Genomic DNA, 25,229 nt, shown 5'->3' with positions numbered 1-25,229 from the left:
GTCTTTGAGATGGTTTCTCTGTCACTGCTCTCATAGGCACTATCCGGTTGCTGAACAGGATCGCCATCCTCTTCTTCATCATCACCGTCATTCATCTCATCTGCCTCCTCTTTGGTGTCCTCTGATGACTTCTTATTAAAGTCATGGTTGTACTGATTCTGTAGCAACTCCTTCAGGTGTGTTATGGAGGTCCTGTTGACACTAACACTTTCATGCTGCTCACTGTAGCTGGAAAGGGGACCATTAACGACCCACCCCAATAGGGTCTTAATGGCGTATGGCCCACTGCCACAACTGTTCACAACTTCCCACGGTTCAAGTAGTTTAGAGGCATTGGTACCAATCAATAGCTCAACGTCAGCTTGAATGCGTGGGAGAACAACCCCATTCAAATATGGCCACTTAGCCAGCTCCTCTTCTTTAATTATGTTTCTGGTTGTCACAGGCATTTTCTTTTGTGTATAAACCTTGGGCAGGTCGTAGAACTGTTCTCCAGTGAGGCTTGAGATTTCCAAGTCCGTCAGGATGTAGCTGGAGACAGATGCCTTTGGGCCCATGGTAAGAAGGCTGATTTTTGCTTTTCTTCCACTCAAATTCAATTTTCTCATTAGCGCTTCAGAACAAAATGTGTCTGTGCTGCCGGGATCAAGGAATGCATAAGTTTTAATTATTTTGTCCCCCATGCTGGACTTCACCTGTACAGGTAGTATGGACAGAATGCCATTGCTGTCACCGGCCCCTGTTTGTCCACAAGAAACTTGTGTGTTGCTCACTGATGGTTTCTTTGGCTGGTTTGTGTTGCTTGCTCCCTCTTTAAAGTCAATATGAAGAAGACTGGGATGTTTTTTGTTGCACACTTTGCACGTCAAACGTTTGTCACAATATTTGCTCATGTGTCCACCACAAAGGCAGCCAAAACAGATTCCTTTTTGTTTTATAAAAGAAACCTTGTCCCTGTGGGATTTCTTTTTCATCTGCGGACATTGATCAAGAGTGTGATTTTTTGAGCAGCATACACAAGCGGTGGCGGTGTGAGCAGATGTGTTACTTTGCTTGGGACTTTGTGGAGATCCGGTTTGGTCTTTAACTTCAGGTTGAGAGGTTTCAATAGTAGTGGCAAAACTGTCTCCCTTGTACATAGGCTTGCCTTGTGACTTCATTCCTTTGACCGGCTTTCCTGTGTTTTGTGAGGTATTTTGGATGTCACCAAAGACTGGATCCGACTGGATTTTGGCCTGGCGCTCAATGAAATTCACAATATCTGTGAATTGGGGTCGGCGGTGGAATCTTTCCATTATGCCACATGCAGACACTCTCCAGATATCTCTGAGCTTATAGGGAAGCTTGGAAATGACCGTTTTCATGTTTGTGGGCATGTCAAGTTCTCTCATATACTGTATTGTTTCCATGGCATTACAACACTGACGAAGGAAAAGTGAGTAAGCTTGAAGGGATTTGGGATCTTCAGATTTCAACACTGGCCACTGGAGCACCTTCTCCAGGTATGCTGCTGTGATTTTATAAGCATCTCCAAAGTGTTGCTCAAGGAGCAGTCTGGCCGTGTCATAGCCTCTGTCTGGTGGCATGAGTTGACAGCTGCGTACAAGTTCATTGGGCTGGCCCTTGGTGTACCTTTCCAAATAGTACAGACAATCACCTTTGTTGGTGGTGTTTCTTTCCACGCAGTGTATGAAGGCCCTGACAAAGGTTTTGAACTGTAATGTATCCCCATCAAAACATGGAATATCCCTTGGTGGCAGTAAATGAGAGGTTTGCTGTTCCATTAGCATGGCTGTGATTTCATTTTGCTTTTGCAAAAGGTCACATACAGTTGAGGTTTCATTGGGTTGAGAAGAAATTTGAGGCTTTGTCACAGCATGGTTCAGGTAAGTAGTGAGTTTATTGGCCGATGCTGCATTCCATGGTAAGTATTGTTGGTCAGATGGATTATTGGATGGTGGTGGTTGTTCTTGTCGAGGTGGTTGTTGCGTTTGTATGCAGGCTTGCTGCTGCAGTGGTTCTATTTGAGTTGGAGTAGGTGTTTGGATAGATGGTTGTACGGATGGTACATACTCTGTGGCTAGGGGGTTGAATGAGACTGAAGGTTCTTTTGGTCTGGCTCCTTTCCTATAGTATGAGTCCATTCCATCAGTGTGTCTGTGAAGGGGTTGGACTAGGAGATTGTAGAACTGCTATTTTGGCATTTGCAGCTGCCAGTTGTGCATCCATTTCCATTTTCTCCTTTTTCTTTCTTAACGTTTCTCTTTTTTGTGACATTTCCCTGTGCAGCCTTTCCTCCTCTTCCTCAATGGCATGCCTTTCTTGTAGTGCTGCAGCACGTATGGCTAGGGCAGCTCTCTCTGCCTCTGCCTGCCTGCGAGCTGATGAGGGGCTGGACCTACTGGACCTGCTTGTTGCAGACCTGGTGTGACTTTGATGAGTGGATTTTGTGCTTTCAACATTTGAAATGCTGTCATTGGGACGGATTTCATCCTCATCACTTTGCTGCACAGTTTCGCTGCTTTTGGTCCATTCATTCACCACCTCAATGAATTCATTGACGTTTATCATTTTGGCTTGGAACCATATATCATGTTTGCTCTGTTCCTCAGGAGGGATTAGTGGCAACAGAGCATTCTGTGCATCTCTTGCATCCTTGCACAGGTTGAGATATTTCCTGAATTCTTCTTGAACTTCTTGTTTGCATCCTCTTCCACTTTGCATTAACTCTCCAATTGTTTTCTGCAAGTGGGATGCTTTGGTGAACTTAGATTTTCTCTCCTTTTGAAGTGAGTGAATTTTCTCCATTAAGGCCTTGGTTGTTAATTTTATCTTGCGTTTTGTGACAACCTGTGATCCAATCTGTGATTCATGTTCACTGTGAGCACTGCGACCTGCTGTGGTCACATCGGACTGTTTTTCAGCCTCTGAAGGTTCAACCATTATTTGCATTGCATTACCACTAGAGCGCATAACATGCGCGTCAGCCACGGAGGGCTCTCCATACACGTTTGGCTCAGTTTGAACCAGAACACCATTATCTGACTCATTTGGACCCAGAACACCATTATCTGAGTACATCTTTGCAATACAAAAAACCAACCAACAGTGTAGAATGTAAAACAGTACCTTTGCTCTTCAGTAAAACCCACAGTTGTTCATCACAGTTAAAACCAGCTTATTAAATCCAAGTCCTTGAAACCATAAAACCACCAATGCATTGGATTTATACCAGAGCGCTCGTTTTTTAACCTTTTTTTTTTTTTTTTAGTACCCTTTGTGTGCACACTATATGGCCATATAACCAGCTGGTAGCGCGCTACATACCTTGATGTGTATGCATTTCTTCGGACCGGTCCACTTTGAGCTGGTAGAGGCTGCCAATTCCACAATCAATTACCAGGATGCTGAGGTGATCCTCCAACTCCTCCGAACAGCGTGTAATCCCCCCGCTTGCTGCCGGGTAGAGGCGGTGATCCAGGCTCTCCTCGAGCGGCGTATAATCCACCCGCAGTGTCGCCGGGTAGAGGCGGTGATCCAGGCTCCGCTCCGAGCAGCGCGTAATCCAACCGCGGTGCCGCCGGGTAGAGGCGGTGATCCAGCCAGACTCCGCTCCGCGCAGCGTGTAGTCCCTCCGCGGTGCCGCCGGCAGCCGGTGCGCTGCGGTCCTCCAAACGCCGCGTCTCAGCAGCGGCTGTGGCGTTGTCCTGCACACTTAGATCCACTTCCAATGCAGGTTTTGCTTTCAACTATAGTCCATTCAAAACGAAGACTAAAGTTTTTGACAATAGTCCGTTCCAAACGAAGAGTATAGTTTTTGACAATAGTCCGTTCCAAACGAAGACTAAAGTTTTTGACAATAGTCCGTTCCAAACGAAGACTAAAGTTTTTGACAATGTAGAGCCTGTACCAATAGGCTATACTCAGGGCAACAGGATTGGTTTTGTTAGGACGCGTGCTTCAAATTGATTCAAACGCTCAGACTTAGAATCCGGGTCGGATATGCCAATCCATTTATTCCGTATTCAGCAGTAGTCAAAGTAAACGTAATTCCACTATTTAAACTAACATAAACTTATGACAGAACGCCACTCTCTGTCTTGCACGGTCAAAAACTGTTTGTCTTCCCCCTGTCGCACCTGAGTGCAATCACCACCCAGGTGGCTTATAATGGTTACCAGGACAACCACCCACCATGGCTGATTGACAGGCTAAACATGACGTCACCATAAAGGGGGTGACAATTCAATATTCATTTTAAATGAAACAAAATAAATCAAAATATTTTGGCTCCAACAAATACATTTATTGATACATTAAATTACATTTCTCTTGGTAGGCTATCATTTATGGTCTTGCGAGGACACATAACGTGCCCGTGCTTCAGGCGGAACAGCTGTTCCTTGCTGGGCAACCCTTACATCCAAGGTGAGAGAATAAAATATAAATATATTTCTAACAGAATGACATTAAGTCTTAATCAATTTATGCAATGCGTTACATACTATAATTAAGAAATGTGTAATTATTGTAATTCCTGTAGCACTTAATGTTTTAAATGTTAAACACATTTCTGTCAATAAAGCTGTGATTTCAGTGAAAGGGAGGAATTTAAAAGGAAGCTCCAAAAACAACTGCTCCAAAAAGGGAGACACTGAGGGAGATTTTTTTGGTTTTTTGGGTTACTTTATTTGTAGAGCACCTTTCATACAAAAAATGTAACACAAAGTGCTTTTCATAAAACATAAACATAAAATGTATTAATGCAAGGAAGGAAATCATAATTATCTGTCTCAAATTATACATTGTACGGTCTATGAATTTGATGTTTGAGAATGTGTAGGAACCCTGGTTGTTAATATTAATTATTTGATTATATTACAAATATAGAGACATAATCTTAAATCTGCCCTTAGAGGCCCAGCTGTGTGCCTTTCAAAACTTATAAATATCTCAATAGTATCTGGCCAAATATGATTCCATCTTAAGTTTACCTGTAATGAGCTAATTATGCTGATCACAAATTTGCAATTTGTTTGCAACTCTTAGCAACCTATTTGATTTGTATTGCAGAGTAGGCTGTTCAAAGTAATTCATATTTGGTTGGAGTAAACCAATGTACTTGTTAACTATTATTATTTGTTTATCAACTCCATACAAAGTAATAATTTAACGGGATTAACCTCAAGAAATCAAAATATTTGTTAATTATCCTTGTTTATTTACTACACATGAAGTAAAAGTATTAATCTGGTGGAATAAACCTTTACACATAAAAATGCTTGTTTATTAATTATCGGTACCTGATTATTAACTTAAACAAGCTTTAAATAAGAATTTCTAACTAAAACTTAAAAAAAGTTATACTTCAATTCTTCATGTTAAGTAATCTTTTGGTGTAATAAACGTTTCATTTGCAAAACTGAAGGTCCTGGAACTGCAGCCTCCGAGCCTGCAGCTGTATACTATTGGGTTTCTGGGGAGAGAGATGTTTCTCTCCCAATGCCAGAAGCAGAATGAGCCTCCTGGTGGCTCCGCCTTTTATACCCTCTGTTTTTAACCATCTTTACCGGCTGTTTTACCAGCAACTTTACACACTAGTCCAGTGGTTCTCAAACTTTTTACACTTGGTACCACCTGAGAAAATAATTTGCTCTCCAAGTACCACCTAATGACCAACATTAAAGTACAGTAGCGGAGTAAGTCAAAGTTTTCATGAAAAACATTTTGAAAGTTTTATTTAACAAGTTTATTTAATATTGTTGACAACTGTAACAATCATACACAGATGGAACACTGTGTTTAAAATTGGAAAATTATAAACTATTGTACAAAATCTATCAAAATGCACTGCATATGAAAATGAAATAAACATTGTAATAAAATAAATATAAAACAAATCTTCAATGTTATTTGAAATTGTACTTAAAAATGTAAATAAAACTGTGCTGTGCTGAAATGTTATAACTTTACTGACTTCACTTAAAAAAAAGACAAAAAAATAAAAACAGGCTATGCCTGACTACAGTTCTTGCTGTTTCTCAGCTTTAGTGACTCCTTTCTGAAACAGAGACAAACACAAACACAGAGACAGAACAATAAGATTTAAGAATAAAAAGTGTGGAAAAGCATTCAGAATAAGAGTTCCAATAAAACATCCACAGATATGATGACCACTTACATGAGCTTAATGTGATGGGTGTGCTTGCCTCTGTGAACACAGTCGGGGAATGTCTGGGTCAATGGAGGTCAGCTTCAGTCTCAGGTTGGGCTCAGCCTCCACTCTGCTTCTGTACTTTGTTTTTATGACAACAAGTGAAGAGAAGCCTTTCTCACACAGGTAGGTGGTTGCAAAGGGAAGGAGAGTACGCACTGCTTTGTCAGAAAGCACCATGGCGCCGCGGATCCGGGTTAAATCATCCAGGTTCCCGGGTGGTTTGGGAGCTGGGTCCTCGGGGGTCTGTCCCAGGCTGGACCAGCTTCATCCTCCGAGATTTTCAGGCAAATCTGTCGGTTTGATCCCCGTTAACGGGCGATGCGCCGCGGATGCGCTCCGGAGCGATCTGTGCACCCGCCGCGGGGCTGCAGCGCCCGTCGCGCAGCATCCGCCGGGTAGATCCGGCTGAAATTCCGCTGGTCGGTCCCCGGGAGTCCCTGCTACCAGTCCAGGCCGGTTCCTGCGGCCCCGGCCGGTCGGAACCGGTCAGATTCCCCCGTTAAAGCCGCGGTGATGCGCGCTGCTCAAGCAGCGCTGCTCCCGGGCGCCCGGCTTGCCTCGGGGCCAGCGTTCAGCATCTGCCGGGTAGATCCGGCTTAAATAGTGCATAAATGTTATTTATATACAACTCATATTTTATTTTTTTAACAATAAAGTTTCCATTTGTGAAAATTCAGCTTTCACCTTTTAAATTAGGCTATTAATTTTTTTTTTTAGTATAAGTGATTATTTTGCGTGCCGTACCACTAGAGGGAGCCCGCGTACCACTAGTGGTACGCGTACCACAGTTTGAGAAAGGCTGCACTAGTCATTTACCTCTCAACCCCTTCAATACTGATGGAAATAGAATAGTTATTTTATTATTTTAAGCCTTCTTACCTTGTTTTTAACTAAATGTATGTAATGTTTATTATAATTCTTTCAAAATAAAGAACCTTTAACCTTTTTACTTTAAATAAAGACAAAAAAAATGATTGCCATACCTATTAAGATTAATATCTTTTTAACCCTGTTTTATTTTGTTAAATAAATCTAAGACTTTAATTTTAGACGAATGGGATTAGGGTTAGTGTTAGGAAAAGGAACCTGTCCCCGTAGACAGGAGGTGTCCGGTCTGTCCGGGCAGCTCCCAATGACGCTGGTTCACTCATTCATCACCATTAGGAGTTTTTATATGATGAAAAAATAATTGGGAAAATGAAAAAGGTGATAAAAAAGCAATAAAACAAATGTGTGCCAACTCAAATAAATGTGTGCCTCAATGCAAACGTTTCAACTCTTTTAAGAGTCTTCTTCACTGATCTGACTGAAGATTCGGAATATGACCATCTCCGTCTTCCCGGACCACACCGCCAAGACAGCGTGGGCACGCGCTGCCTTTAATGAGGTGCGCCGTCAGCTGCGGGAGATTGAAGGAATCCGGTTTGGATTGCTGTACCCCGCCCGGCTGCGTGTAACCCATGACGGCCAGCAACGGGACTTCACGTCGCCAGATGAAGCCCTGGCATTCATCAGGAAAATAAAAAAAGTGACTACCAGCTAGTTTTCTGGGACGATTTATCCAGCTTGCTGTCCATGCGGGACTCTGGCCCTGGGTGAGTGAGTGAGTCAATTCAGAAAATGGGACTTTATGTCGTAATTTTCATTTTTTATTTTTTCTAACTATCAATGGGAACAGCACCGTTTAAAATTGAAGGCCTAATCATCTCTCTGGTATGATGCCTTGATTAGAAATATGCACACACCCCTGTCTATTGCTTAAATTCTGTGCATGTGTGTGCATGTCTGTGTGGGTGTGCGAGTGCATATATGTATATATCATTGTTCTACAGGCCAAAGATCTCCTTAATTTAATTAATGTTTGTTGTTACCCTGACAAGACAGCGATCGTCAGAATGGCTCAGATTGTTGGTTTTATATGCCTCATATTTTATTTATTTATTTTTTTAAGGTTTTAACTCTGCAGGAGCTAAATTAGTTTTTTGTTTTTGTATTTAGCTTCATAGTCGAAAGCATCTTTTTTCGAGAATGGCTTCCTTTGAAGCCTGCACGGTTGTTTCCATCGTTTGGGGATGGGATCATCTAATGTGCGTTGGGCGGGTGGGCGGGGGTTATGGGTTGTTGGCTTTTGGATTATGTCTCTGTAGGTATGTATATACTCCTGAGTTTTGTTTGTTTTGGTTTTCCCTTTTACCTCTTTTTCTTATATCTCCTCTTGTGGTGGGTGAGTCGGTCTTATTTTCTCTCAAAGAATGCCTATATGAACGATCGTAATCTGCGCAAGCCTGATACTGGATCAAACATTACATTCACTAGCTGGAATGTTAAAGGTGTGAATAATCCAATTAAGCGATCAAAGATTTTTTCACATTTGAAACGCTTGGACACTGACATAGCTTTCCTTCAGGAAACTCATTTGCGAAATAAAGATCATTTCAGACTCAAACGTGCTTGGGTGGGTGATATTTTTCATTCAAATTTTGATTCTAAGTCTAGAGGAGTAGCAATTTTGATCAACAAAAGAGTCAATTTCTCCGTCTCCAGGTCAATATCCGATAAGAATGGTAGATATCTTATTGTTGCGGGCACTCTATACTGTAACCCTGTATTGTTGGTGAATATATATGCCCCTAATTTTGATGACCCCAATTTTACGGATAGGCTGTTTGGCAACCTCCCTTTCTTAAAACACGCATATTACAATACTGGGCGGTGATCTGAATTGTGTTATTAATCCTTCTTTGGACCGTTCGAATCCTCGTACTTTGACTCAATCCTCTATGTCAAAATCTATTACCGATTTTACAGTCAAGAACGGGCTTGTTGATCTGTGGAGGTTCTCACATCCTGGAGATAAGGAATTCTCTTTTTTTTCACAAGTACATCAGTCATATTCACGTATTGACTATTTTTTTGTTGATGGCTCTCTTCTCCCCAAAGTTACTTCTGTCGTATACCACCCAATTGTTATTTCAGATCACGCCCCTCTAACTTTGAATATAACATGGTCTGAGCGCCCCCGTTTTTCTTCTCCCTGGAGGTTTAATCCATTGCTTTTATCCGACGATGCATTTAATGTTTCTATATCTGCTTCAATAGATGATTTCATTGCATTAAACAAAACAGATTCTACCAGTTTTTCGCTAGTATGGGAATCACTCAAAGCATATTTGCGAGGAGAGATTATCTCTTATTCAGCATACGCCAGTAAAATCCGCAGGGCTAAATTACAGGAGCTCACATCTAAAATTCAGGACACAGACAGACTAAACTCAGTTAACCCAAGTCCGAATTTACTGAAACAACGGCATGATTTGCAGTCAAAATTCGATGCTCAGCGTGTCAGGCCAGCAGCAAATCCATCAAGAATCCAACCGAATACACACCCATACAGGTCAGTTTATCCAAACACTGCAAAAACTGTGTGCTTGATTTTTAAAAACAAAGCAAAAGTTAGGCTATAGAAAAGATGCTGAGTACATTTTATATCACAGATATCTTGATTGTTTACAAACTTCTTGATTGTATATTTATAAACCAGGCAGTATCAGTGTCTGGAAGAAATATATAATATTTTAATGTGAAAATCCTTTGCTATATAAGGTTTCTCAACCATTCGAATTGGTGGGGATGGACCTCATTGGGAAACTGACCCAAACAAAGAATGAGTACGTCTGCGTGATGATAGACTACTTCACAAAATGGCCACAGGCTTATCCTTTGAGGTCTAAGTCGGCCAAGGAAGTGACGGCATGCATCATTAAATTCGTCCATCAGTTCGAAGCCCCGAAAAGGATTCTTACTGACCAGGGGAAAGAATTTGTCAATGCCGTAAGTTCTTCAGTCCTAGGCAGAAATTGTCTACATGCTCTTGATATATTAAAATGTTATTTTAACAAATAACTCTTTTTGAATTATCTTTTATGTATTATGTTTCAATTCAAATATCACCTTATTTTGGTTCTGACATCGTTAATTTTGTTCTTACAGTCTTACTGTATTTGCAATTAGTGTATTTCTTAAAACAAGTTTCCCTTATGATTGCAGATCAACAAGAGAGTTTGCGAAATTCTCAACATTAAAAGAAGCCTCTGTTCACCATATCATCCCCAAACAAATGGCTTGGTAGAGAGGATGAACGGCACAATTCAGAGGTGAATCCTTTGTTATCCCACACTAAACTTTAATACGTGTCATTAAATGCATATGTTTATATTGCTTTTAGAGTGTGCCTTTCCACTGAAATGGCATATAGAGAAATATAAATACAATGTGAAAAATGATCCTGATCATAAATATCAATAATTTGAAATTGCCTTTATTCTCAGAGCCCTGAGCAAAGTGGTAGGTAAGCATCCAGATACATGGGATGATTATCTGGATGCTGTGATGTTTGGTCTCCGAACAAAAAAGCAGATGACCACCAAATACTCACCCTACTACTTGATGTTTGGCAGAGAGGCCCGCTATCCATCTGAAGTCCCGGAACACTACGTGGTTGGTTTATCATCAATCAGTGTTTGCTATGATTGATCGTAATAACAGACATTCAAAACTTATTCATGTAAGGTTTAAATTCTGACAGCTAATAATTTTTGTAATTTTTGTTCAAAGCTTGACAGCACTGTTGAGGACATAGTGGAACAGGAAGTTTTGTCGCAGGACATTCAGCGACAGGAGGAGCTGATGGAACTTGTAAAAGAAAATCTTGTCAAGGGACAAGACAAAACAAGGGGCAAAATAAAGTCAGATGAAAAAACACCTGACTTCAAAGTCGGGGACAAAGTTTGGAGACAAAACATTAGGAGCCAACAGAGAAAGGAGGGAAAATTGGAAGCCAGCTTTTTAGGACCGTTTTTTATTGTGGCAATTCAGGCTAAAAGTGCTGATCTCCAGGACGAGAAGGGGGCAATCTTCCCCAAAATTAACATCGACCAACTGAAGCTGCACATAGAGGACACACCCAGAGTGGCACACTGGGATGAAAAAAAGAAAGGGAAAGCTTCAGTGGTTGCTCCACCAGCTGCAGCAGCCCCACCGCAGCCAACAGCCCTACCAGCTGCAGCAGCCCCACCGCAGCCAACAGCGCCACCAGCTGCAGCAGCCCCACCGCAGCCAGCAGCCCCACCAGCTGCAGCAGCCCCACTGCAGCCAGCAGCAGCCCCACCAGCTGCAGCAGACCCACCACCAGCATCACCATCAGCAACTCCTCGATATACTCGAGTGATTGCAGAGAAATGTAAGCTTTGTTCTTCATTTTAATCAAAGAGACTTCAATATCCAAGCACATTATTCTCATAAATCAGCCTTGATGATTTACATGACACTGTATATATATTGTGGACAATGGGGTTAAAATAATGCATGTAGTGATGCATTTTAATTGCCACTTACTCCACTTCAATTTACTAGATTCTTTTATCATTATTTTATATCGTTTTGGGCAGATGTACAGGATGCTTGGGCAGGAAAGGATGTCCATGTCCTCCTGTCAAAAATAGGGGCCTACAAATTATTCTACTGGGACATAAAGCAACTTGGTCCTGACATGGAGTTGGAAAGTGAGGTACAATGATCTTATTTAAACATGATTTACATTTTTGGAAAATGCATGTATAGGTTTGACTGTTTTGTAAGACAGCTATAGAGCTAACAAAGTTTTTTTTCTAGAAAACGATATTCTGTTTAAAATTTCTTCACAGGCAATAAATGCATATCTGGCAGTCATGGTGCGTCACTACAATCGCCAGAGTACAAAAGCAGCATTCATTGACTCATTTGCAATGACTGCAATGTGGAAAAGGAGGACTCCAAGAATCAAGGTCCGTATTGGTATATTGAATCTCATTCAGATTAATTACAAATTCCAATAATATAAGGAACATTTAATGCTTTAAATTTTTTAAATAAATGAAAATATTAAATATTTTGAGTCTCCTAGTGCCTTGAACAACTTTATTAGGAATTCATTCTTTAAATGTCTTTTCACTTTTCATTTCATATTTTGTGGACAATTACATTTCCACAACCTTTTTTTGTTCAATTTTAGATCAAACCCCTGCAGTATGACATCATTGTGGGAATTGTAAATGAGCATCACCACTGGACAGTAGCGGCAAAAATGATTATAAATATCATAAATCTGCAATGGTATTATATCATAGAAGAAAAATTCAGGGCATATGTTTCATAATACACTTGAGTGAGTAAAGACATAAGATGTCATTTTATTTTTTTAAACTATGTAGGTCATCTACCCACAAGATAAGAAGTCCCTATTCCTGGATCCACTGGGGAAGTCCAAGCACGTCATCCAAAGATGTTTGGAATCAACAAGGTAAGGATGGCTGTTTTATTTTGATTTAACATTAACATTTCAACGTCTAATTAAATATGTTCACTTTGAAATATATTAAAAACATGTGTGTCCTGATGGCATTGACCCCTAAAATATCAAAATGTTCACTTTTGTGTGAGACAAAATTGCAACACATAATACTATATTAAAAATATTGTCTTTCTTCAGGGCATTCATGCGAAATAAGGGATGCAATGTGTCACGGTGGAAATGTGACACAATCCCACATCCCAAACAACAAGACAGTACTTCATGTGGAGTCTTTGCCTTGAAAGTACGTTCACTATCCTGAGTGGTGTCCTCACCCTCACATTACAACAGAATTGTTCAGTTAAAAATGTTACCTAAAACAAGAAAAATTAAATTATTTTACAGACATTATTCTCTGACAGCAGATTTATATAGGCTCTTTGTTACTAATGGGTAGAGAGTTGGAACCTCTTTAATGTACTGTATAAATCATACTATGGGGTAAATCCACAAAAGGATTGCGCGGCTTTTGCGGCCGCTACACCGGTGCAAATGAGACAAAAAGAGAGCGTCTAATTCACAAAGCACCCGCAAAAGGCGAATTGCACCACAAACTGCGCTGCCAAGCAAATAGTGGCATTTTGCGCCGGTGCCATTTGCATGCATGTAAATTAGGTAATATTCATACATTCGGCGCAAAATTGCCCCCTTTCTATGCAAATAAGCCTCATTGCAAAAACCGTCTAATTCACAAAGGCCAGCGCTATTTGCCACACGCAAAAATAGTGGAGCAAATACCGTCTTTCAGAAGCGTGTATTAACTGCAACGCAAACTCACTCCTCACTCCCCGTCTGTCTCTGTTTCTCTCTCTCTTCAATATCATTCAAGCCTGTGTGATACTGAATGATATTAAGGGTGAAATCTACATTCAGACATGACTGTACACAGTCAGATCAAGTGGGGTTGTGGACTTATCTCGGATTTAAAAATAAAAATAACAGGACGGAGCTCAGGATTCATCCATAGGCTACATAAGGGGCTGCTTTATTACAAACAATTCCACCATATAAACATATAAATCTAGAATGTGTGTGTTTAACAGCTGACCTGTAGGTGTGTGTAGCAAAACAAAGAACATGAATTACCATTAGATCCTGATCTGATCCCAATCCGGTGTTAATGAAGTTACTGGTGCTGTGCCTTGTGCGTAAATGCGCACAGCCTCTTAACATTTGACATTTCATTAGCTTATGTCATACAGACACAGGTCTTTTGATGTGTGTGGAGATGATGGCTATGTTCTACCACACGATGGTGGCCAGTGCACTCTTTTTTGCTGCTGTGTTGGGGGGGCAGCCTTGCAATCAAAAACACCAGGCGACTGGACAAACTGGTCAAAAAAGCGGTGTTGAGCAGGAGTCTGGACCCGCTTAGATCTGTGATGGAGAGGGGCACACTGAACAAGCTGAGTGCTATAATGGACAATAGCAGACACCCTCTCCACAGCATCCTGGAGCAACAGAGGAGCAGGAGCTCCAGCGGTCGGCTCCTCTCACTGCGCTGCAGAACGGAGCGGTTCAGGACATCCTTCGTCCCCACAGCAATAAGACTGTTTAACTCGTCCTGAACTCACTTTCACACACTCACCTCTGCCACAACTGGACTATATTTTAGTTTGCACTTTACATGATATTTGTTTAAAAACCTTATATTTCATGTTTATTTTAATATTATGAATGTGCCTTTATTGTCTGAATGGAAGTGTGGTTGATTTTTATGTTTATGTTTTGATGAGCTGCTGGACGATTGAATTTCCCTTTGGGGATGAATAAAGTTCTATCTAGCTATCTAGCTACATGCGAAATACTAGAGAAGTACAAATACGTGAAAGTTGAGGCTGTTGTGCTCTCTGCAGTTTTCATTATGGACCAATCTGTGTGCTGAAATACGGAGAACACTGGAAACAGCTCCGCTCACTTACTCAGACAAGGGCAAATTGCACTCAGCTGGTGGTAAGTGAAGCGTGTATATAAGGGCTGCCACGCCCGGATTGCCCAGTGATCATGGCAGCAGTGATTGTAGCCAGGAGAAGGCATCGTCATGCCAGGCGTGCTCGAGGGCCGATATTTCGAACGAGAATATCACTTTTTGAATTAAGTGAGAGCGACATCATTCGCAGATACAGGTTGCCAAGTCATACAATCCTTACTCTACTCGATGATATCAAGGAAGACATTGAGCCTGCCACCCAAAGATGTCATGCCATACCTGGCATTGTGAAACTGATGTCCACACTTCAGGTTCTTGCGTCTGGGTCCTTCCAGACACCCATCGCAGGAGTCTCTGGCCTCTCACAATCATCTGTCAGCAGGGCCATGTGGGATGTCGTACCAGCTATTATTCGAAGAGTGGGCAGATTCATTACGTTCCCCCAAAACCGACAGGACATTGCTGAGACAAAACAAACATTCTTTAATGTTGCCGGCTTCCCGAATGTTGTGGGGGCTATTGACTGTACGCACATCCCTCTAGTACCACCAGGGGACAACGAGAATGTGTTTAGAAATAGAAAACACACTCATTCTATCAACGTCCAGGTAGTGTGCGACGCAAATAGCGTCATAACGGATGTGGTTGCCAAATTCCCTGGGTCAGTGCATGACAGCTACATCTTTAGAAACAGCAGTGTCCACAGAATGGTGCAGAACATGGATGACAACTGCTGGTTACTGGGTGAGAACGTTTGTTTATAGAAAACACTTGTCTTTTAATATTGATTACAAATGTGGGAAAAATTTGCTTTTGTATAATAGGTGTCAGCGGCTACCAGCTGCAACCGTGGATAATGACTCCAGTGCGCAGTCCATCGACAGGGAAGCGGCCTACAACCAGGCACACATCAGGACACGTGTGATTGAGCGCACCTTTGGCATCCTGAAAAGCCGGTTCAGATGCCTGGATCGTAGCGATGGGGCTATGCAGTACAGTCCCCCCAAGGTATGCCAGATCATGGTTGTGTGCTGCATCCTCCACAACGTAGCCATGAGAGCCGGTCTGCGCCATGTGGAGCGCGAGGATGAGCATGACTCTGACCCTGATGAAAAGGAGCCACCTGCCCCACTGCCTGATGTACGAGCAGAAGAGGGCAGGCATGTCAGACAAACTATCATTCAACGTTATTTCCAGTAAAATGCTGTATTTGTCAAGGTTGACATTCCCCCCTGCCTTCAGTTTCTGTCTTGCCCCGCCTGTGTCCCATCTGCCCTGATTGTGTCTGCACCTGTGTCTCGTCATGTCTCGTTATCCCTTCAGTATATCTTGTCTTGTCATTCCTTTGTCCCCTCTCGGACCGTACTGTTTCCTGACACTGTTTCCTACCTCCATGTCTCCTCGTAGTCTTTTGATCCTGGTTTTTTGTTAATCCTGCTCTGCAGCGCCTTGTTTTTGCCTTTTTGAAAATAAACCCTTTTTGTTGCAACTCCTGGCTCCTGTTCTCCTGCACTTGGGTCCTTAGCAAACCAAACCATGACAGTATTCCGTATTTCAACGTTATGTTTGGGAAATTATGGGTCTCTGTAAATTAAAGAGAACGTTAAAGAGAATGTTTTCAAATAGAGCAGGTTTACACCTGCTCTATTTGAAAAGTGCCTTGAGAAAACTGCTGCTGTGATTTGGCGCTAAATAAAATGGACTTGACTATACAGTACTGTGCTTTCCATTTCTTAACATTTCCAGTGATATGCTACGTTTTCAGTTACAAACGATCTCGTCTCTGCAACAATTCCACCTTGTTTGACTTAAGCAGGGTGGAATTGTCTGTTAAATATAGTCTGTTAGTAGTTTCGGGGCGGCTGTGGCTCAGGAGTTAAGCGGGTCGTCCACTAACCGCAGTGTTTCACAAACAAAAGCGAATTCAGCAGTAAGGCCAACACAAAACAATCAATCCTATTGGACTTCACACAATGAAAATAGCAATTCACTAGCCACATTATAAGGTCACAGTGGGCTGTATTTCGGCCTTCAGAGTCAGGACCATGGATGGCTCCGCTCTAACTTATAGGTTATAAATCAGCACAAAAGATTCAGGACCATGGACAGCTCCGCTCAAACTGTTTAATTGAGAATGAAAACGACAACACAAAGTGAATGACAAATGAGGTCATTATATAAACGAAGAAACAAATTATTTAGTAACGTCATGACACTTATTTCTTCTCTTTCCTGTCTCTTAATCGCCGCCGGGTTGTTTGGACGGACGCGGCACTCTGGCAGGCCCCTCCTGACATGACCTCGGGCTCAGGCTCACCCCTCGTAACCGACGCATTGGCCTCAAGCGCAGCAGCTATCCGACCCATGGCCCCCATCATTTCATTGTGGCTGGCCTGCATTTGTGCTCTTAAGCCTGAGATGTTTTGGTTCAGGCCTGCCAGAGCACCGACCAGCTGACGTGAGCTACTGGCTACTGGCTCAAGTACACGTCGCAAGCCTCTCAATTCAAATTTTACCCCCTTTAGGGTTGAGGCATGTTGTTCCTGTGCAGAAGTTTGTTTTATTTGTTCAGCATAGGAGTTTGTCGATGTCCTCATAATCGACAGGCACTGAGGGGGGTGGACTGTCGACCAGATTTTGTCTGGGCACCGAGGTGGATGGTGTGGGTGTCCTCCTGAGTTTGGGTGACCACTGTGTTGGTACAGGAAGGGCCAGGCATCGGCTGATCTGAAAAGGGGTTGCACAATTAAATATGATATATTATTAAACAAAATAATCCCAATTGAACATGTGACATATGTTGCATACAGAAAAAGGCATTTTTGTTACAAATACAAATATAACATCAATAACACAAGAATGAAAATGTGCTGCTTCTTAAACACAATTTCTTTGTTTTCCAGATTCAGTGTGACAATTGTCTGCAATGGTTCCACCACATGTGTGTCCAAGGCCCTCCAGAAGAGGATACTTTTACATGTCCTGCTTGCACTGTCTAGGCATCTGTGTCCGGTGCATTCATTCCCCTTGCACATAGTGATACACATGTGCATGTGCAGAGTGCTGTGTTTTAGTTTCATATGTTTAAGTATGTTTTTATTTTTGTTATTTAGAGTTCTTTGTTATTGTTAGTATTATTATTAGGGCCCGAGCACCTTCAGTGCGAAGGCCCTATTGTATTTGCAGGAATTTTTCTTCTTATTATTATTTTTCTTCTGACAAAGTGATGGCCTTTTTGCCCCCCTTAACATGCCCAAAAAGTCACCAAATTTTGCACCCAAGTCAGGCCTGGCGAAAAATTTGATATTTAATTGTTTGCATTAATGGGCGTGGTAAAATGGCTCAACAGCGCCCCCTTGAAAACTTTGTGCCTCAAGCCCCACGATACGGTTTGACGTACATGCACGAAAATCGGTACACACCTGTATCATGGGACAACTTAAACAAAAGTCTCTTGGCGACATGGCCGAAACCGAACAGGAAGTCGGCCATTTTGAATTAATCGTGTCATTTTGGCGAAATTTATGCCATTCCTTCGAAAGTTAATTCAGCCCGAACCGTAACGTGCACCCAGGTGTGTTATACATCAAAATGTGCGTCTCCCTCCTGCGACCACACGCATTACTTTTCTCTTTCAAAAGCGTTACCGTGGCGACGCTAGACGCCAAAAAGCGCGCCCACCCTTCATCTCGTTGCTTCAGACAGAAAAAACTTTGCGCCTCAAGCCCCATAATACGGTTTGACGTACCTGAACGAAAATCGGTACACTCCTGTATCATGTCGCAACTAAAAGAAAAGTCTCTTGGCGCCATGGCCGAAACCGAACAGGAAGTCGGCCATTTTGAACATTCTGAATTAATTGCGTAATTTTGGAGCAATATATGCCATTCCTTCGAGAATTAATTCAGCCCGAACCGTATTGTGAACCCAGATGTGTTATACATCAAAATGTGCGTCTCCATCCTGCGACTACACGCATTACTTTTCTCTTTGAAAAGTGTTACCGTGGCGACGCTAGACGCCAACAAGCGCACCCCCCCTTCATCTGATTGGTCCATATTTGATAGTTCCCCAAAAGGCACCAAATTTGGCATGCAAGCCAGGCCTGGCGATAAATTTGATATTTCATGGTTTGCATTAATGGGCGTGGCAAAATGGCTCAACAGCGCCCCCCGGAAAACTTTGTGCCTCAAGCCCCACAATACGGTTTGACGTACATGCACGAAAATCGCTACACACCTGTATCATGGCACAACTTAAAGAAAAGTCTCTTGGAGCCATGGCCGAAACCGAACAGGATGTCGGCCATTTTGAATAAATTGTGTCATTTTGGCGAAATTTATGCCATTCCTTCGGCAGTTAATTCAGCCCGAACCGTAACGTGCACCCAGGTGTGTTATACATCAAAATGTGCGTCTACATCCTGCGACACCATGCATTACTTTTCTCTTTCAAAAGTGTTACCGTGGCGACGCTAGACGCCAAAAGGCGCGCCCCCCCTTCATGTGATTGGTCCATATTTGATAGTTCTCCAAAAGTCACCAAATTTTGCATGCAAGCCAGACTTGGTGATAACTTTGATATTTCATGGTTTGCATTAATGGGCGTGGCCTAACGGCTCAACAACGCCCCCTGGAATACTTTTATCTGCCATAACTTTTGAATGGTTTGACATAGGAAGTCGTGGTTGGTGTCATGGGACTCTGTAATGAGTTCTTAAGCTTCGTTGGGCTTAATTAGCCCCGCCCCTTCTTCTGATTGGTTGTCCCGATTTTCTGCTATAAACTTTGAATGGTTTGACATAGGAAGTCGTAGGTGGTGTCAAGGGACTCTGCAATGAGTCCTTGAGCTTCTTTGGCCTGAATTAGCCCCGCCCCTTCTTCTGATTGGTTGTCCCTTTTTTATAATAAAATCGCCAGTCGCTCTCGCGCTGACTCCCGCTTCCTGATTCAAACGTCTGCCGGCCCCGCCCCCCGACCAATCGGTGGCGAGTAGGGTGATGACGGCCCCGCCTCCCGACCAATCAGTGGCGCGGAGGGTGATGACGGCCCCGCCCCCCGACCAATCAGTGGCGAGTAGGGTGATGACGGCCCCGCCCCCCGACCAATCAGCTCCCTGTAATGTGGTGACGTCAGAAATATTCCCAGCTCAGCCCGGTTACAACCTTGGCAGAATGGTTACAGAAAAAGTAATAATTAAAATAGTAGGGTTTTACTAATATTTATAACTTACAAATATTTAACAAAATTAGAAAAAACAGCTCCAGACTTACATTACTAAATATCGATATGTTGGTCTTTCCTAAGTCAGTAGGTCAATTAGAAATGAGAAGCTGAGTCTTAGCTCAGCCAGAGCGTTCCCGTCTTTGGAGTCAGAGATCAGAGTTCGATTCCCGCAGTATCCAGACTTTTTTGTCAGCAATTTTTTTTTTTTCTACATCAATATGTGCGTCCCTGTCCTGCAACGACGCACATTACTTTTCTCATTTAAAAGCGTTACCGCGGCAACGCTAGACACCAAAAAGTGCGCCCACCCTTCATCTGATTGGTTCAGAGGGAAAAAACTTTGAGCCTCAAGCCCCATAATACGGTTTGACGTACATGAACGAAAATCGGTACACACCTGTATCATGTCGCAACTTAAAGAAAAGTCTCTTGGCGCCATGGCCGAAATTGAACAGGAAGTCGGCCATTTTGAATTAATTGTGTAATTTTGGCGCAATTAATGCCATTCCTTCGGCAATTAATACTGCCCGAACCGTAACGTGCATCCAGGTGACTTATACCTCAAAATGTGCGTCTCCATCTTGCGACTACGCGCATTACTTTTCTCTTTCAAAAGTGTTACCGTGGCGATGCTAGACGCCAAAAAGCGTGCCCCCTTAATCTGATTGGTCCATATTTGATAGTTCTCCAAAAGTCACCAAATTTTGCATGCAAGCCAGGCCTGGTGATAAATTTGATATTTCATGGTTTGCATTAATGGGCGTGGCAAAATGGCTCAACAGCACCCCCCGGAAAACTTTTCTCTGCAATAACTTTTGAATGGTTTGACATAAAGAGTCATGGGTGGTGTCATGGGACTCGGTATTGAGTCCTTGACCATAATTGGTGAAAATTAGCCCCGCCCATTCTTTTGATTGGTTGTCCCTATTTCCTGCTATAACTTTTGAATGGTTTGACATGGAGAGTCGTGGGTGGTGTCATCAGACTCTGTATGGAGTCCTTGACCTTCATTGGCCTGAATTAGCCCCGCCCCTTCTTGTGATTGGTTGTCCCTTTTTTCTGCTATAACTTTTGAATGGTTTGACATAGGAAGTCGTGGGTGGTGTCATTTCTGATATGCTTATGGGGGGCGGCGGCCGTGAGTGCGAGGGCCCGTTCATCGCTGCTTGCAGCTTTAATTATTTATTATTACTGTTATTATTATTTATACGTTTTCATACCACGGTACCTGGACGATTTGTTTTATTATTAGTTATATAGTCTATCACTATTTGATGTGTGTGTGTGTGAGCATTTTTCTATAAAACAAATATTCACAAAAAAAAATGCAGTCTGACAGAATGTGTGTGTCCCCCTATAACTTTTGATAGGAAAGAAGGAACTTGTTCATTTTCACTAAGGTGATTAAGAATGATCTGAAGTACACACAAAATAAATCACTTGATGAACGGGCATAATCTGTGCATCACAGGGAGGGGGACACACATTCTGGCAGACCGAAAATGCAGTCTGACAGAATGTGTGTCCCCCTGTAACTTTTGATAGCAGAGAAGGAACTTGAGGGGGGACACATTTTGTGTTTCATTTACAGCGCATTAACTTATATGTGTAATTATAGGAGGAAAAAGATATGATTGTCTTTTTTTCCATACATTCCCAATTCAGTGCGGTGAATAATACCATAACACGTAGGCTACAGAAGAATAACAACATTTATTTTGATAGATGAGCCATATGTTACTTTGCAAAACCTTGTTGATAAAATTATAACAGTAAAATAATGAATCAAACAATCCACATGTTGCTAGATTTCTTTTATTTAGGTGAAATCAAGTGCGGCAATGTAGCTCCACCCTCGCTGAATGCATGCACGCTCCCGCGGCTGGGGATACACTTCCTATCGGGGGTAAGTACCTTGGCACGACACCGGCACGGGAGAACGGGGAGAACACGCATGCAGCGTCATGTGACGTCACATCCGCAGGGCAGCGCGGGAAAAGCGGCCCCAGCCTTGCAGCACATTTTGCAGCACACAGCCTGTTCAAGGCAACGGACAGATATACTAGAGGGCTCACTCTTTTTGGTTTGGAACGCTTCATCTGACATTAGTACAAAAATTAAAACGTATACAATTTTTTTTTCATAAATCCAGCCTCAAGCTCCTTTAATGTATGAATTTGTTTTAACATTGAATGTGTAAGGTTAGGGGTCAGAGGTTATCTATCCAATCTTCATCAATAATATTATTTCCTTCATGAAAAAACTAAGGACACAATCCCAAAGTGGGAATGAAAAGAAAAGTCAATGAAAAGAAATAAAAATTAAAACCAAACCAAAAAAAAATAAAAACGATTTTTTTATGTTTCTATTTTCTTACTTTCTAATAAAAAATAAAAATAAAAGAAGTGTGCCAGTAAACAAAACACAATAAATTAAGCTCAGTTTCTTTATCCAGTGTCTGGTGAGAGATGCTTCCTCACCAGCACCAGCAGCGGAATGAGCTCTCCTGCTGCTCTGCCTTTTATATGCTCCTGCTTGCCCCGCCCCCTGATGGCCCCCTGATGGCCCCGCCCCCTCTACCTTCTGTACCTTCTGTTTTCAGTCACTTTTTAACCTTTTTACATGAGCTTTTCAAATATTCTGGACAATTTCTTCTTCACAATTTTAACCCCATGAATGAAATATATTTTTTGTTATATACTTATTGATTTATTCCTTTTAACATTTTTTAAACCATGAACTTTAAAAAAAAAAAACATTTTTATGTATTTATTTATTCATATACATTTTTTTAGAGCTTTTAACATTTTTTAATATGAAGTTTTCAAACATTACCCATATGTTTAACAATTTTAACCCCTTTCTAAATTAAATATTTTTTATATATTTATTTATTTATTTATTCATATATTTAATAATAATTTTTTATATGAATTTATTTATTCATATACATTTTTTTTAAGCTTTTAACATTTTTTAATATGAAGTTTTCAAACATTACATATAAGTTTAACAATTTTAACCCCTTTCTAAATAAAATATTTTGTATGTATTTATTTATTTATTCATATTCAGGTTAGCGCCGTCTCCCATAACGGACGACTGTCCAATTTCCCTCCATAACTGAATCAATAAAAATAACAATAATAATAAAAATAAAAATCAACCAAAAAAAAAAAGTTTTTTAATTATTTTTTTATTTTTTTATTTTTATAATAAACAACTAAAGAAGAGTGTGCCATTAAAGGAAACGTTTGAACCTTAAAAAGGTTTTCTTTCTTCAGGCTGGCACACTTCAAAAGTAGCTGGGTTTAGCTCCCATAAATGCCAAACTAAATTGTATATAATGAATTTTAATTATACTATTTATAGAATATTTTAACCCTTATGATGCCAATTAAATTAAACCATGAATTTTTAACCCTTTCATTGCCAAATTAATTGTTTTAAGTACTTTTTTAATGAATTTATACTGTTTAATGAATTTTTTAACCCTTATGATATCCATCAAATAAAATTCCCCAAAATTTGTAACCCTTTCATTGCCAAATGAATTGTGTTAATTACTTTTTTAAGTAATCCTACTGTTTAATAATGTTTTTTAACCCGTATGATGTCTATTAAATTAAATCCCCTCAATTTTTTTTTGGGGCGGCAGTAGCTCAGGTGGTTGAGCGGGTCGTCCGAAGGTCGGCGGTTCGAATCCCGCTCCGTCCCAGTTGCTGTCGTAGTGTCCTTGGGCAAGACACCTTACCCACCTTGCCCTTTGTGAATGTGTTTGAATGTTGGTGGTGGTCGGAGGGGCCGTTTGGCGCGGAATGGCAGCCACGCTTCCGTCAGTCTGCCCCAGGGCAGCTGTGGCTACAAACGTAGCAGCTGTGGCTACAACGTAGCTTACCACCACTGGAGAGAATGTGTGTGAATGAATAAGTGTAGAACTTTGAGATTCATTGAATGGAAAGTGCATTACAAGTTAAATTCATTATTATTATTATTATTATTATTATTATTATTATTATTATTATTATTATTAGTCTAATGAGTGTCTATTAAATGATATTAATAGAAACAAAGCAGGTGACAGACCTGGACGACTCAGGGGAACAACTCAGCAAATCTCTGCTAGAGCGACTCAGCAAAACTTTGCTAAAGCGACTCAGCAAATCTTTGCTAGAGCGACTCAGCAAATCTTTGCTAGAGCGACTCAGCAAATTTTTGCTGGGCTTTTGAATGGCAAGTTTATGTATAAAAAGAACGAAGACAGGACGATCAACAAGAATGCTGTGATTTATACATTTGGTAAAAAAGAATGTTCCTATCAGCGGAGCTGCTGCAGCTACTAGTACTATAGTACTGGAATCACTGTAAACGTTACAGCTACTAGTACTATAGTACTGGAATCACTGTAAACGTTACAGCTACTAGTACTTTAGTACTGGAATCACTGTAAACGTTACAGCTACTAGTACTATAGTACTGGAATCACTGTAAACGTTACAGCTACTAGTACCACTAGCGGAGCAGGCGGGGGGGCAGGGGGGGCGGCCGCCCCGGGCCCACTGCTCCGGGGGGGCCCACTCCGAAGAGGAAAAAAAAAAAGCGTTCTGAATAAAATAAAGAACGTTGGACTGTATAAAACTTGTGTTCATAAGGATAAAGTTGTTTTAAAAAATAAAAATGAAAGAAATAGTCCCTTCTCCCCGTGTGTGTCTCTGTCATGCACGGGTTCGCAGGGCGCATGTTGTCTGTTTAAGGCTGATTTATGGTTCCGCGTTACACCAACGCAGAGACTACGGCCGGGGCTGCGCGTCGAGCCAGTTGTCGCATCAGAGCCTTAAACTCATGCTGAGTTTCAGCAGCTGAAGTTGATTAAAAACTCTCTCCGGGCTGCATTGATGAGACCAGACAATCAAACCTCACATTGCTCTCAATCCAGAGGGACATCGCCGTTGATGAGAGCAAGTTTATTGTGACCAAAAAGACGATTCATTAAGAAATCCAGTGCCGAGGTTGAGGTTGCCAGATCTGACAGGTTCCAGCCCAAATGCAACGTAAAACCCACCGAAATAATGAAAACCAGCCCGAATCTTACATTCTCTATTAAAACCATTAATTATTAAATGCATAATACATTTCATCTTCATATGACTAAATAACCTAAAAAAAAGTTCAGGCTCCAAACAAAAATTACAATAAAATTGAGTAGATTAAAGCAAATATATTATCAGTTTATTGTGTAAGTTTCTACTTTTCTCTGCCATAATGGAAACTTTATTTGTTAATAATTTCTCCTAAATATTTAGTAGAAACCAGGAAAAGCAGCCCAAATATATATTTTTCAGCCTAATTGGGCTGAAACCTGCCCAACCTGGCAACACAGATTTAGGACATCCGCAGGAGATTCTCCTCAAAACGATTAAATAAACTCTTTAATGAATAAAATGAAGACCCTTGGATTGAGATTTAAGA

Source organism: Cololabis saira, chromosome 3 (assembly GCF_033807715.1).
Source record: "Cololabis saira isolate AMF1-May2022 chromosome 3, fColSai1.1, whole genome shotgun sequence".
In the NCBI taxonomy this organism is placed as follows: Eukaryota; Metazoa; Chordata; class Actinopteri; order Beloniformes; family Belonidae; genus Cololabis; species Cololabis saira.
This window is presented reverse-complemented; position numbering follows the sequence as displayed.